Raw genomic sequence first — 11,950 nt, forward strand, 5'->3', positions numbered from 1 at the left:
TATAATTTTTAGTACTCCAAAATTAACGGCGTTAAATTTTGTTTGAGGTGGCTAATAGTGTACCACGTTATCCAGAAACTCTCACTCTCCACAAAGAATGAAATAGTGTCACATCAGTAGCTTTGACACATCAGCTATCACGACATCACCATCTTTTCTCAAGAGTGAAACCCTAGCCGTCGTCACCAAAACCTTAAGTTGCCACTATCGCGTTGCCACCTTCAACGCACCATCCACCACGAGCACACCGTTGTCGCGCAACCAAATCGCGATTCACACCTCTTCCATGGCCACCATAGAGAATGAGTAGGCAACCGAATCCCCGCCGTTGCCATGTTCGTCTTCCTCCATCAACCTGAAACACAAAAAATCTTCACAAAATGCAGAAATCATGAAACCCTCGTGTGAACGCCATGGACCACCTAGCGCATCCATCAATAAATGGCGTCTTCTCCTACACACTTCTGAACTTGGTAATCAGAGGAAATATCGAGTGCGATTTAGCCATTCTTCTCGCACCCTTCAATGTCGCGATACCCTAGCCCTAATTCGCATTTTCCATTCGAAAGCCCCAAATGAGAATCGCGATACCTGTCAGAGCGGCTGCAGCGGAATGGTTAGCGTGGAATAACAAACCAAGAGGGGGGGTGAATTGGTTCTTACTAAAAACGTGTGCCTTAAAAATTTCTACTCAATTAAACCTACTTAGCAGATAATAAAGACAATAAAATAGTGTAAGGTTGAGAGAAATTTGCACAGATGATTTTATCCTGGTTCGGATCTTACCAATCCTACGTCCAGTCGCTTATCTCAAAACAAGATAAACACTTCACTAATCACAAAACTATTACAAACTACAATCACACAGATACAATTTGTAAAAGTTTAGAAAACACCTCTCTTGATGCCACAAGAGATGAAGCAACACCTCCTTTGAATCTTCACAAAGGATGAAACACTTCCTCCGAATACTTCACGAAGGATGAATTCCTCTTCCAAACACTTCCTTAGATGCACAAAGGATGAACCAGCTATTCCTCTATCACCGTAGCAGTATTTCACCAACTCTACAGACAAAGTTTCCTTAGCTGAGCAAGAGCACACAATTCTCAAGAGTTTCTGAGTATATGAGCACAAGGGAAGAGTAGTAGGTTTATTCCTTGAGAGGAAATGAGAGTCTATTTATAGACTCATCCAAAGGCTCCTCCATTTTTCGTTTTCAACTTTTCTGACAGTGTTAATCGATTAGCTACAGTGGTTAATCGATTAACAACCCAACGGATACTTCAATGGCTCTAAAAACGGCTAGTTTTTCAAACGTTCACTATGTTAATCGATTAACAGCCCTTGTTAATCGATTAACGCTAATCGATTAACACCCTCTGTTAATCGATTAGCACCGCACTGTTGGGCTTCTCCATGGCTCTCTGGAAAAATCGATTAACACCCTCTGTTAATCGATTAACGCTAATCGATTAGCACCTCTTGTTAATCGATTATCACTGCACAGTTTTTGCTTCTGGTTTATTTTTTACATCACTTTTGAATACATACATGAAACTACTAATTGTCCTATGTTCATACAATTATTACAAAAGGTTACAAGTCTTCAAAGATCATTCTTCATGATTCATGGTTGTTCTAGACTTGATTTGGACATCATCAAAACTTCATCTTCATCATTTTGCTAACAATACCTACAAAATCCTAATTCGTTCGTCAAACTTCTCCAATCTACACCATTAGTTCAAATAACCTGTAGGAAAACCAAGAACAAAAGAACAAGACAACGATAATCATCTTGCTCACTCCTGCATAAACTGGGAAAGACCTAGGCAGAGGACTAGGCTCAACTAGAAGAGAACCCATTTCTGCACTATCTTTGTGTCGTCGTGGCCTAGTTTGGTGAGGGTGGGGTTGGCAGCAAAGAGGAATCGGGCGAGGAAGTTGAATGCAGCTTGGTCGTTGGAGGTGGTGGTGGTTGTGGAGAGAGTGAGAGTTTCTAAGTGTACAACGTGGCACACCGTTACCAACCTTAGACAAAATTTAACGCCGTTACTTTTGGAGGACTAAAAATTATAGTTTTCTTAAGGGAGAAAATCAAAATAAAGCAAAGTTAGAAAGAGGAACGAAACCCAAAAACACTTTATACTTAAGTAAGTAAAAACATATTTAACCTCATATTATATATATTATATCAAATCAAAAGTTGCATCTTAATAGAGTTGTCATTTTTTTAACCCCAAGGCCAGCCCTGACCTTTTATATAATCAACCCATTCTTTTTTGTGTTGGGTCTATCGAGGAGGAGGTTTCATGTGGGTTACACAAACACCAATAACATATGAGTCAACTATATAAGGAATCGACATCAGTCTTTACCCAAAACCTTAAGACAATGGGTTAATGGGTCTTTCATCTTTATATACTGCTCTACTTTCTCATTTCTATCTAATGTGGGTCTTGGACTCACACTTGGATTTCCAACATCTTCCCCTCAAGGGTGAGTCCCTTCCACATAGGTACACTCCCCCTCAAGCGGAAGCATTCCCAACTAACCTTCCAACCGCCGTATCTTAACGGAACTTGCTTACCTGGATACCCTTTTCTAGGAAGACTTTCAGTATAGGGATCATTATACTCGCCCGAGCTGGTCTCCAAGACAAACCATCGGCTCTGATACCACTGTTGGGTCTATCGAGGAGGAGGTTCCTTGTGGGTTACACAAACACCAATAACATCTGAGCCAACTATATACGGAATCAACACCTTTCTTTACCCAAAACCTTAAGGCAATGGGTTAATGGGTCTTTCATCTTTATATACTGATCTACTTTCTCATTTCTATCCAATGTCGGACTTGGACTCAAACTTGGATTCCCAACATTTTGACCCACGTCTGAGGGGGCTTTATTGTTTTGTGCCACGATGAAGCATTTCCATTCTTTACGAAACAAACACTTTGTCTACGAGCTCAGGTCGCTTGCGGCATCAACCTTAGAGATTTCCATAACTACAAAACCCAATTCGGCCCTTCTCTCAATCACCCTTACGAGCTCAGAATTTCTCAGAACTACAAAACATTTTGGAGGTACCCACTTCGTTTCTCACCTACTTCATGTTATTTGTCTCTCTATGTTTATGAGTGTGAACCAAAAATAATATCTTGAATGTGTTTGTTGGTGATATATGGGTGTGTCTCAGTGTCACGGGGCAATCAAGCCTAGGGTTCTCATTCCTCTTTTCTGTGCGTGCTTTGTGAGGAAGGAACGAATTCAGGTATGAGGAGCTAAACCCTTTCTCGATCGAATTTATTGGTTGTATGAGTATTAAGTGATGCTGTGTGATAGATATATTTCTGGTTGAAATTTTTGAATGCTAAAATGTGATTACCTTGCTGTTTATATGTTGGTGTAATGAAAAATTGGATTCAATATATTGAGATAGGACACAGTTAGACATTTTAGCATGATGGTGAATCAAATTGTGTTATTAACTCATTTGTTTGGGTTGGTTTCTGTTTCAGTAAATCCTATTTGTTATAAGAATTCCAAGCTATATTGCTTGCATGAAGACTGGAATTATTTTTCCAATCCTCTATCCTTTGCATGGGAGGCCAGCTTCCTTGCATCCCCTAGCTCAATGGGTGACTGTTTTTCTAGAAGAGGGAGTCTCTAGACTAGACTATCTATTTTTCCTTATTTCTCTATTTTTCTGCTTCCATTTCATAACCCCTTTGTTAAAATTTTCAACAGTATAAATAAAGGATAATGTTCTGGATTAAAAAAATGTGAGAGTAAAGAGCTTATCATCTTTGGATTCCTAAAAGTTGGATGGGTAAAGAGAGATGATTGATTTGCAAGTTTCCTCTGCACTTGTTTAGTACTGGAATCTGATGCATGTTAAATTGCGGTTGTAATGTGTTTGAGGCTTTCACTGTGGCTAGTTTTTGGGTGTTTCTAAATAAAATTATTTGTATTTTTAAAGGGTTTTACAAACTGTGCAATTACTTTCTTTTAGTGAACATGACAATTTATATGTATAGAAGCTAAATTTTCATCTCTCTTAGGAATATGACTTTTTCATTTCATAGAATGAATATATGTTTTAGTTTCTCACAACAAGAAGTCATTGATAATTGTAAAACTCTTTTGATAAAAATAGCATAATTATACATGGCCCACATTTTATTCAGTTTTAAGTTCCATCTATAATCAAATTTTTCTACAATTTGAAAAACTGAAAATGTTTATTTATTATTATTGGAAAGTTGTTGTAAATCCTACCTAACTAATTTGCATTTTATTTTATAATGTACGTGAACCTTGTAATTTTATTTGTATAATGTCTCCTACTAATTCAATTGCAGCTACTGGCACAATAATATAATATGATTAAAGCATTTGTTTCTTAGAACTTTGGATACATCTGGTTTTGATTCTACAAATCAAAAATACATTTTAGTCCTAAAATTGTGAAATTAGGTTTAAAATAAAATTTATACCCGTTCCAGTCATTGTTTATATCAATTACCATTGTTTATATTGAAATGATTTTAACAGTGATTTTGGTAACCTTTAAACTTATTTGGTTCATATTTAATAACAGGATTTGGATCTATTATTTAATAACAGTGGTAAGTGTATATGTTATTATTTTTAAAATTACTTTACATTAAATTATTAATTCTAAACTAGTTGTTTGATTGTATTTCAATTGTTTGTGATGGATTTGTTGATCATAGCGCTACTTAAAAGGATCATTCTCTTTAATTATGTTTATCTTGCTGCTTAAAAGGATCATTCTCTTTAATCATGTTTATCCTGAATTCATGTTGAATGGTTTAGAAATGAAATGAGTTTATTTATCTATCTTTCTTGTGGAATAAATGTGCTTTCAAAATTATCTGGAAAACTATTATTTGTGTTCCTTATTCATTTTCTTCTTACACTTTGGTCTCATTCTTAGTTTTGGATATTTTTTTTGTGTAGCCCATTGTTTACAACTTGTACACCTCGGGTTGAGTAGTCTGCACTTTTCAAAATGTGTAACTATACGCTTTCTAAGCAGAGGATTTAAGCTCATGATCTGTCCTTATGCATTAGTCCTAAAAAATTCAGCTGATCATTCTTCGTTTTTTTTTAAGGTCTCTTTTTTGTTGTGCATGGTGAAATATGGTTCAACAATTATTTAACCTGTTGTGCTATGATAATAGTCAAATGTATGTTTGACTAATTATAAGCTTTGGATTGTTTGGTGTAATTTAATGAAATCATTAGTGTCATATTTGTTTGTAGGCGACTCATGCAAAGATCTCTTACATAACTAGTTTGTCTTAACTGTTTTAACTTTGATATCGCTAGATTCTGTGTATAAGAACCTGCTATATTTTTGAACTTGCCCAAAACCAATAGTTAAAGTAGCTACCGATAGATCAAGAAACAAGTAGAATATATACACACATCCAATAGTTACCAATAGATGTGTTTAGTATTTCCATTACTACAGTGGCATCACAGTAAGCTTTTAGTAAAGGTGAGCGTGTACTTTTGAAATATAGAAGCTCCATTCTTCTTGAGCATGTGCAAATGTTGATTTGTACTCAAAATTGGCTATATGGATTTTCTGAAAATCCTAGTGGTAAGTGTATATGTTATTATTTTTAAAATTACTTTACATTAAATTATTAATTCTAAACTAGTTGTTTGATTGGATTTCAATTGCTTGTGATAGATGAAATTGTTGAAGATATTTTTGGTCATGAGGGAATTGGTGAGTCTAAACTTTTAGAAGATGTTGAAGGTCTTCAACATTGTGGGCAGTGAAAGTGATCACAGGTAGACTCGGTGACACCATAGCTTTAATTTACTTTCTAATTATTAATTTTTTTAATTATTGTTTATAATTTTTGTAGAATGCTAGTCCTTTAGATTTCAATATGATTTGTAATGTCAGATTTCATTAAGAAAATGCTTTTTCACCAAGAAATTAAGCACTATGTAATTCAGGCTGGTCATATAACAAAGGGCCCGGAGCTACTGAAGATTGGAACTTGTTAGGAAAGAAATATGCAAGGTTTATTTTTTTTGTTTAATTGTAATTTGATGTTTATGATATCATTAGACCATTGATAATCTACCCGTGAGCTGAATAATTTTTTCTAGTTACTAAATGTTGTGATGATTAACTAGTATGAGACATGAAGGATTCATGCTTGGAACTTCGAAGGATAATTACTTCAACAAAGGATTTGATCTTTTCATTACAACTGCACCAATACCTGATCTAAGTGAAAAGCTTATTGTGTTTGGCCAAGTCATCAAGGGAGAGGATATTGTTCAAGTGGCTGAATTTGCTTAATTCTCATTATCACATCTGATATTCTATGTTCAGTTTTTATTTTTCCTTTTCTTTTGTTGTTGGTTATGTCCTTTCCTACTCCTATTGGCTAAGGTTATGCATATCATTTTAAATAATTTTTTTTTGTTTAGTTATTAGTAGATTCACCAATTTGCATAAGCCATAATGGTTATAGAAGTTAGTACCATATTTATCTTGACATATAAACAAATTGATTAAAGACAGTAACATCATATAGAAATGAAAACATGGCAAGTCATGTGAATATGCACAAACAAACTCTGTCCAAAATAAACACTAGATTTCATAATTAAAGCTAACACTAGTGCAAAAAAGACCTTTAACATCACCCTTTAGACGTCTGACCCTCGAATATCCAACGTAAAAAATGACCGGTGGCATTTTTCGTAAATAAAACAACTATTTAGACGTCGGTTATGGAAGGGCCCAACGTCTAAATACTCATATACATCGGCTCCCCCCGAATAGACGCTAAAACTAAACGAAAAAGTTAAGAAAAAATAATTTTTTATTCTATTTAAACGTCTATTATGGAGGGAACCGACTTCTGAAGCACTTTAGACGTCTGTTAATTGGGGGAACCGACGTCTAAACCCTAAACCCAGAAATTTAAAAAGTCACTTTTTGACTTCATTTAGACGTCTGATCCCGCCACTCCGACTTCTGAAGCACTTTAGACGTTTGTTAATTGGGGGACCAACATCTAAACCCTAAATCCAGAAATTTAAAAAGTCACTTTTTGAATCCATTTAGACGTCTGATCCCACCACTCCGATTTCTGAAGCACTTTAGACGTCTGTTAATTGGGGGGACCGACGTCTAGACCCTAAATCGAGAAATTTAAAAAGTCACTTTTTGACTCCGTTTAGATGTTTGATCCCACCACTCCGACTTCTGAAGCACTTTAGACGTCTGTTAGTAGGGGGAACCGACGTCTAAATTTTGGCATTAAAACACCGTGAACGCGAGACAGCCGTTACACGCACTCATTGTTCATCATCTTCGTCGCATTTTCTCTCTACGGGTTACGCTTTTCAGGTTCGTTTTCTCACTTTTGCACCGTTTTAAATTAATTTTACTCCGATTACATCACTCTTTGATGCATTATCTTTCATTTGAACCGATTAAAATGCGTTTTCGTTGGGTTTTTGTGCAGTTATTCTTGTGTCTTTAGGCGGCATTCTATGGCAGCGATTTCTTGCGTTTTGTACTCCTCCAATTCCCTCTACTACGTTTTTAAAACCATCCAATAAAGAAAATGTACAATACATTTTCTTCAACTAAAATATAAAGTTGTAAACTCGAAATCACCATGAGTCAGGAGCAACCTCAGAGACGTCTAACCTGTATGGATCAGACGTCTATATAGACGTCAGACCTATATAGGTCCGACGTCTATAGAGACGTCTAACCTAAAGGGTCTGACGTCTCATTAACGTCACCCATATAGACGTCGAACAGAGATCAGATGTTAAAAGCCCAAAATAACAGACGTCTAAAGTCCTTTTTGCACTAGTGTAATACTAATGGTTTCACAATCCTATTCCAAGAAATTGAAGAAGTGAATACAAATGAACATTACCAACCAAAAATTTCTATTGGAATACTTGATGTGGCTCTTAAAGAGATGGTGCGAAAGCTCTCTGCCTGAATCAAAATCGTGAATAGTACTTTGTTGATAACATGTTTGGTAAAATCCTCTCTACACAGATGAAGAACCTCAAGGATTTCACTTTAGGTTTGTCGATGCAACTTTTGATCTTTGATATAGTTTTAGCTACATGTTTCAATTGTCCATTTAGGGATTATTAAATCTTTTTGTCCATTTTCTATCATTGTTCGGTCTTCTTTTGGTGTGGCAGGATGAATGTAAGAAGGTCTGTTGCCACTTGCCAGTTTGGTGATATCACCTCATATATATTTTGGCATTAAACTTCATTTGTAACCTCATATATATATTCCCTTGAAGCTTGAAGTGCTATGGATCTTGTTACTGATATTAGAGCATAAAATTTGTAGGTTGTAATATGAATAAGACTTCAAGCTCGTCAGAGTCTTTTTAATGCACAAGATTTTGTAAAATACACATGATTTGTGATTACTTGTATGATGATATTATGTTTCTGGACGTTAAATTTTGTAAAAAGGAAAGCTCATGAGCTGGCCCTGGCCTATAGGGCTTTAGGGTTTTTAGCCCAATGAGCTTTTTTAATGAAGGGTTTTTTTTGGCCTTGTGAGCTTTTTTGGCCCAACCCAAGCTAAGGCCAAATCTGATTAAAGGAGCTCATTTGACAGCTCTAATCCTTAATATCCTTAATAATATATATTCATTCAAAATTCTTGTCCCTCACCACCATTCACCAACATATTTAATTTTAATCATATTTCAAATATTATACTTCATAAATAATCACATCATACATAAGTTTTAGATTTTACTCATTCCATTTTCTAATGGTATATTTCAAAAGATAAATTAATTTGAATTTAAAACTTTCTATTTAAAAACTATTCATTAACATATTATTTTTATAACTAATTTAAACTCATTAAATTTGTATTTTATATTATTTTTAAATATAAAGACAAATTTATAATCTTCAAATTTTATCTATTAAAACTTTATTAATGTGACATATATAAAATTATTCACAAACTTTTTCCTTAAAATTTAAGATTGATTAGATGTAAAGGTAAACACAATGTTATTATATATGGGACTGCTTCCTCAAATTAAAAATATAAAATTAGACTAAAATATATTTATTTTACCCACATGAGAGAAGGTATGCTTATTATTTTCTTTAATATGAAATTTTATTAATGAAAAAAAATTAATATTATGTTTTACTTCTTTAGAAGAGAAGAATTAATATTTTGTTTTTATTTTATATTAAAGTTGATAAAGTTGGATCTTTGTGTAATGAAAAAATATATTTACAACATTTGTGTATTCAATTTTTTTTTAATTTTAACATAATTATTAACAATAAAATAGAGTTTTTGAGATAGGCAAATTACGGTGGGGAAACATGTTATAAAAAATATTTTTATTCATTTTTCTAATATTTGCAGTAAATATTTTAATAGTAATAAAATAAAAAGTAAATTATGGCCCATGACATCCGAAGCCGAAATAGTAATAACCTATCCTTCTATTATTAAATAACATACAATTAGTAGTAACAACTGTAAAACAAATAAATGTGCTTATAAGAACCAGCACCATGGATTCTTTATGCTTCTCATGAAGAAATACCAATAAAGAAACTAAAAGAAAGAGTGTAACTAAGATATGTCCAGTTACTCATTTTTTATAAGTGATGGAGAAGATGTATAAGATATTTTGAAGTTGTTTTTTTTATTGAGACAGAAGGTCAATTGTGTGTTTAAGGTATAAAGATGAGTTTTAGCTTCTTGTTTTTGTTTTTATCAAGTTTTTCAATTGCAAAAGCACACGACAAATGAACTTAGGCCCAACAATATATTGCTAGACCCATATTCTTTTTATTGCTTTTGTTGCCTCCACAAAAATTTCTAATCTCCTTTTTTATATTAGAGAAGGAAATAATAAATGGGATTAAGTTGTCAAATATATGAGATTAAGTTGTCAACCTTGGTTGGGTTTGAAATATAATGTTATTCCTTCCATAATATATAACATAAAAGATTACTTCTATCATCATCATCAAGAAATATATGTTAGTCACTTTTTTATAATTAAGATAAAAGTTTATTTTGGTGAGGTATAAGGAAGAGTGGTATCAAAATATACAACAAAGGGAAAAAAATGTAGTTTAGGATATAGACATTCTCTTCTCATGATTTTCAAAAACAATTGTGATAAATTGTGTGGAAGATGAGAGTGTAGTGACTTTTAAAGAGGAAGTTCTACCTCGAGTTTTGATCTAAGACTAATTAAATTGTGATTTAATGGGATTATTTAGATTCTCTTAATATCCAACTTATATAAATAAATATATTTAGTTGCGAATAGAGAAAAGTTCCTAGAGTATGGTATTTCAATATAAAATAAGATCAAACTACAAAGGTATAAAGAATTTATCAAGTCATAATCGATGAGGCATTGATATTAGTTATCTAAGAGTGTGCTTCTTAGAAACAGTATGATAAATGCATAATTTTTAAGTCTACTCAGTACACATATCTTTTAAAAATAGAGTCAAAGGTATAATTTTTTTAAACTATGAGGGTTATGGTTATTTTTTTTCTGTCAATATGAGTATGCTTTTGTAAACATTTGATAATTTTTAAAAGTACTGATAATTAAATTGATGGAATTTGAATTCATCATAGTATGATAGATTATTGTTTATATGAATGGTTATAATTACACTACCTTACGTTGTTTTTTATTTGATTTGTGGTTGTCCATTTGTTATGATGGTATCCTATATGTAAGCAAGTAATTGTCAACAAAGAAACTACTAGTGGACAATCAGAGTCGTAGTCCCACTTTCTTTCTCTGTATATATAACTGTATTTTTCAGACTGTTCTCTTCATGCTTAATATCTTAACTATTAGTAGCGCTATTATACTAATATTGTGTGTTAGATACATAAAGAATAAACGAATTCAAATGGAATCACGAGCAATAAAATGAGAGAGTTTCTCTATATCTAACAACAACGATTATTCACGCATTTGGGTCATACAATCCAATCCATTATAGGCATAATAAAATCATAAATTTAAACAAAGAATATCTATTAATTAAAACATAATATTTCATTTTCAGAATTGTTATTAATGATAAAAAAATAATTCTATATTAAATAGACAATGTTAATCCACAAATAAAGAAACCCAAATGCGTGGATACGAATATGAGAACAATGTTAAGTACTCATTTGAATAGTTGACAAGGCAAGTTTAAGGAGGATTTCACCTTTGGTGGACAAACTAAAGTTAATTACAACTCATGACTTGTCCTTGTAAACCTTTGTCATATTAGTCCAAAATGGAGACTCAGTGCGCAGAATTTTCAGATTCCATCTCCTGATCTTCTCAGTGCTACCACCGAAATTTGAAAGTATCTGTGGGTCACTGCTGCTTCAAAATTCAAACTTCTGCTATGAATATGCTCAAAATTTCATGTTATTCATTCAAGTTTTAAATGAATTTGATATTTCATTCAGTTTTAGCCAACATGAAAAATATTCAGTCCTCTTATTAGCATGTACGTTTCCTTAATTCAAGACACCTCACATGTAAGTTTACTGTATTTTTCATTTCGCCAGATAAAATCATGTTGAAATCGTCGCAGAAGTAACCCATGTTGCTTAAAAAGATGAGAAGGTGTTACTCACTAAACATGCACTGCATTTATTTAAAAAAATAATGGTTTAATAAATGAACCATGAAACTGAGAATACCAACTATTAAAGGAAGCATTCGAGAAATATCTAAAATGTGTTCTTAAGTCACAGGCTGATCACAGGTCATAAACACGATGGTTATAGCAATCTAGAAAGCTATAATAAGGTAGCTAGAAATGTTGATATGTATGAAGTAACATCAGAAACCTGGCCAAAGCTATGTACATATA

This window comes from Vigna angularis, chromosome 4 (genome assembly GCF_016808095.1).
Source record: "Vigna angularis cultivar LongXiaoDou No.4 chromosome 4, ASM1680809v1, whole genome shotgun sequence".
Taxonomy (NCBI): Eukaryota; Viridiplantae; Streptophyta; class Magnoliopsida; order Fabales; family Fabaceae; genus Vigna; species Vigna angularis.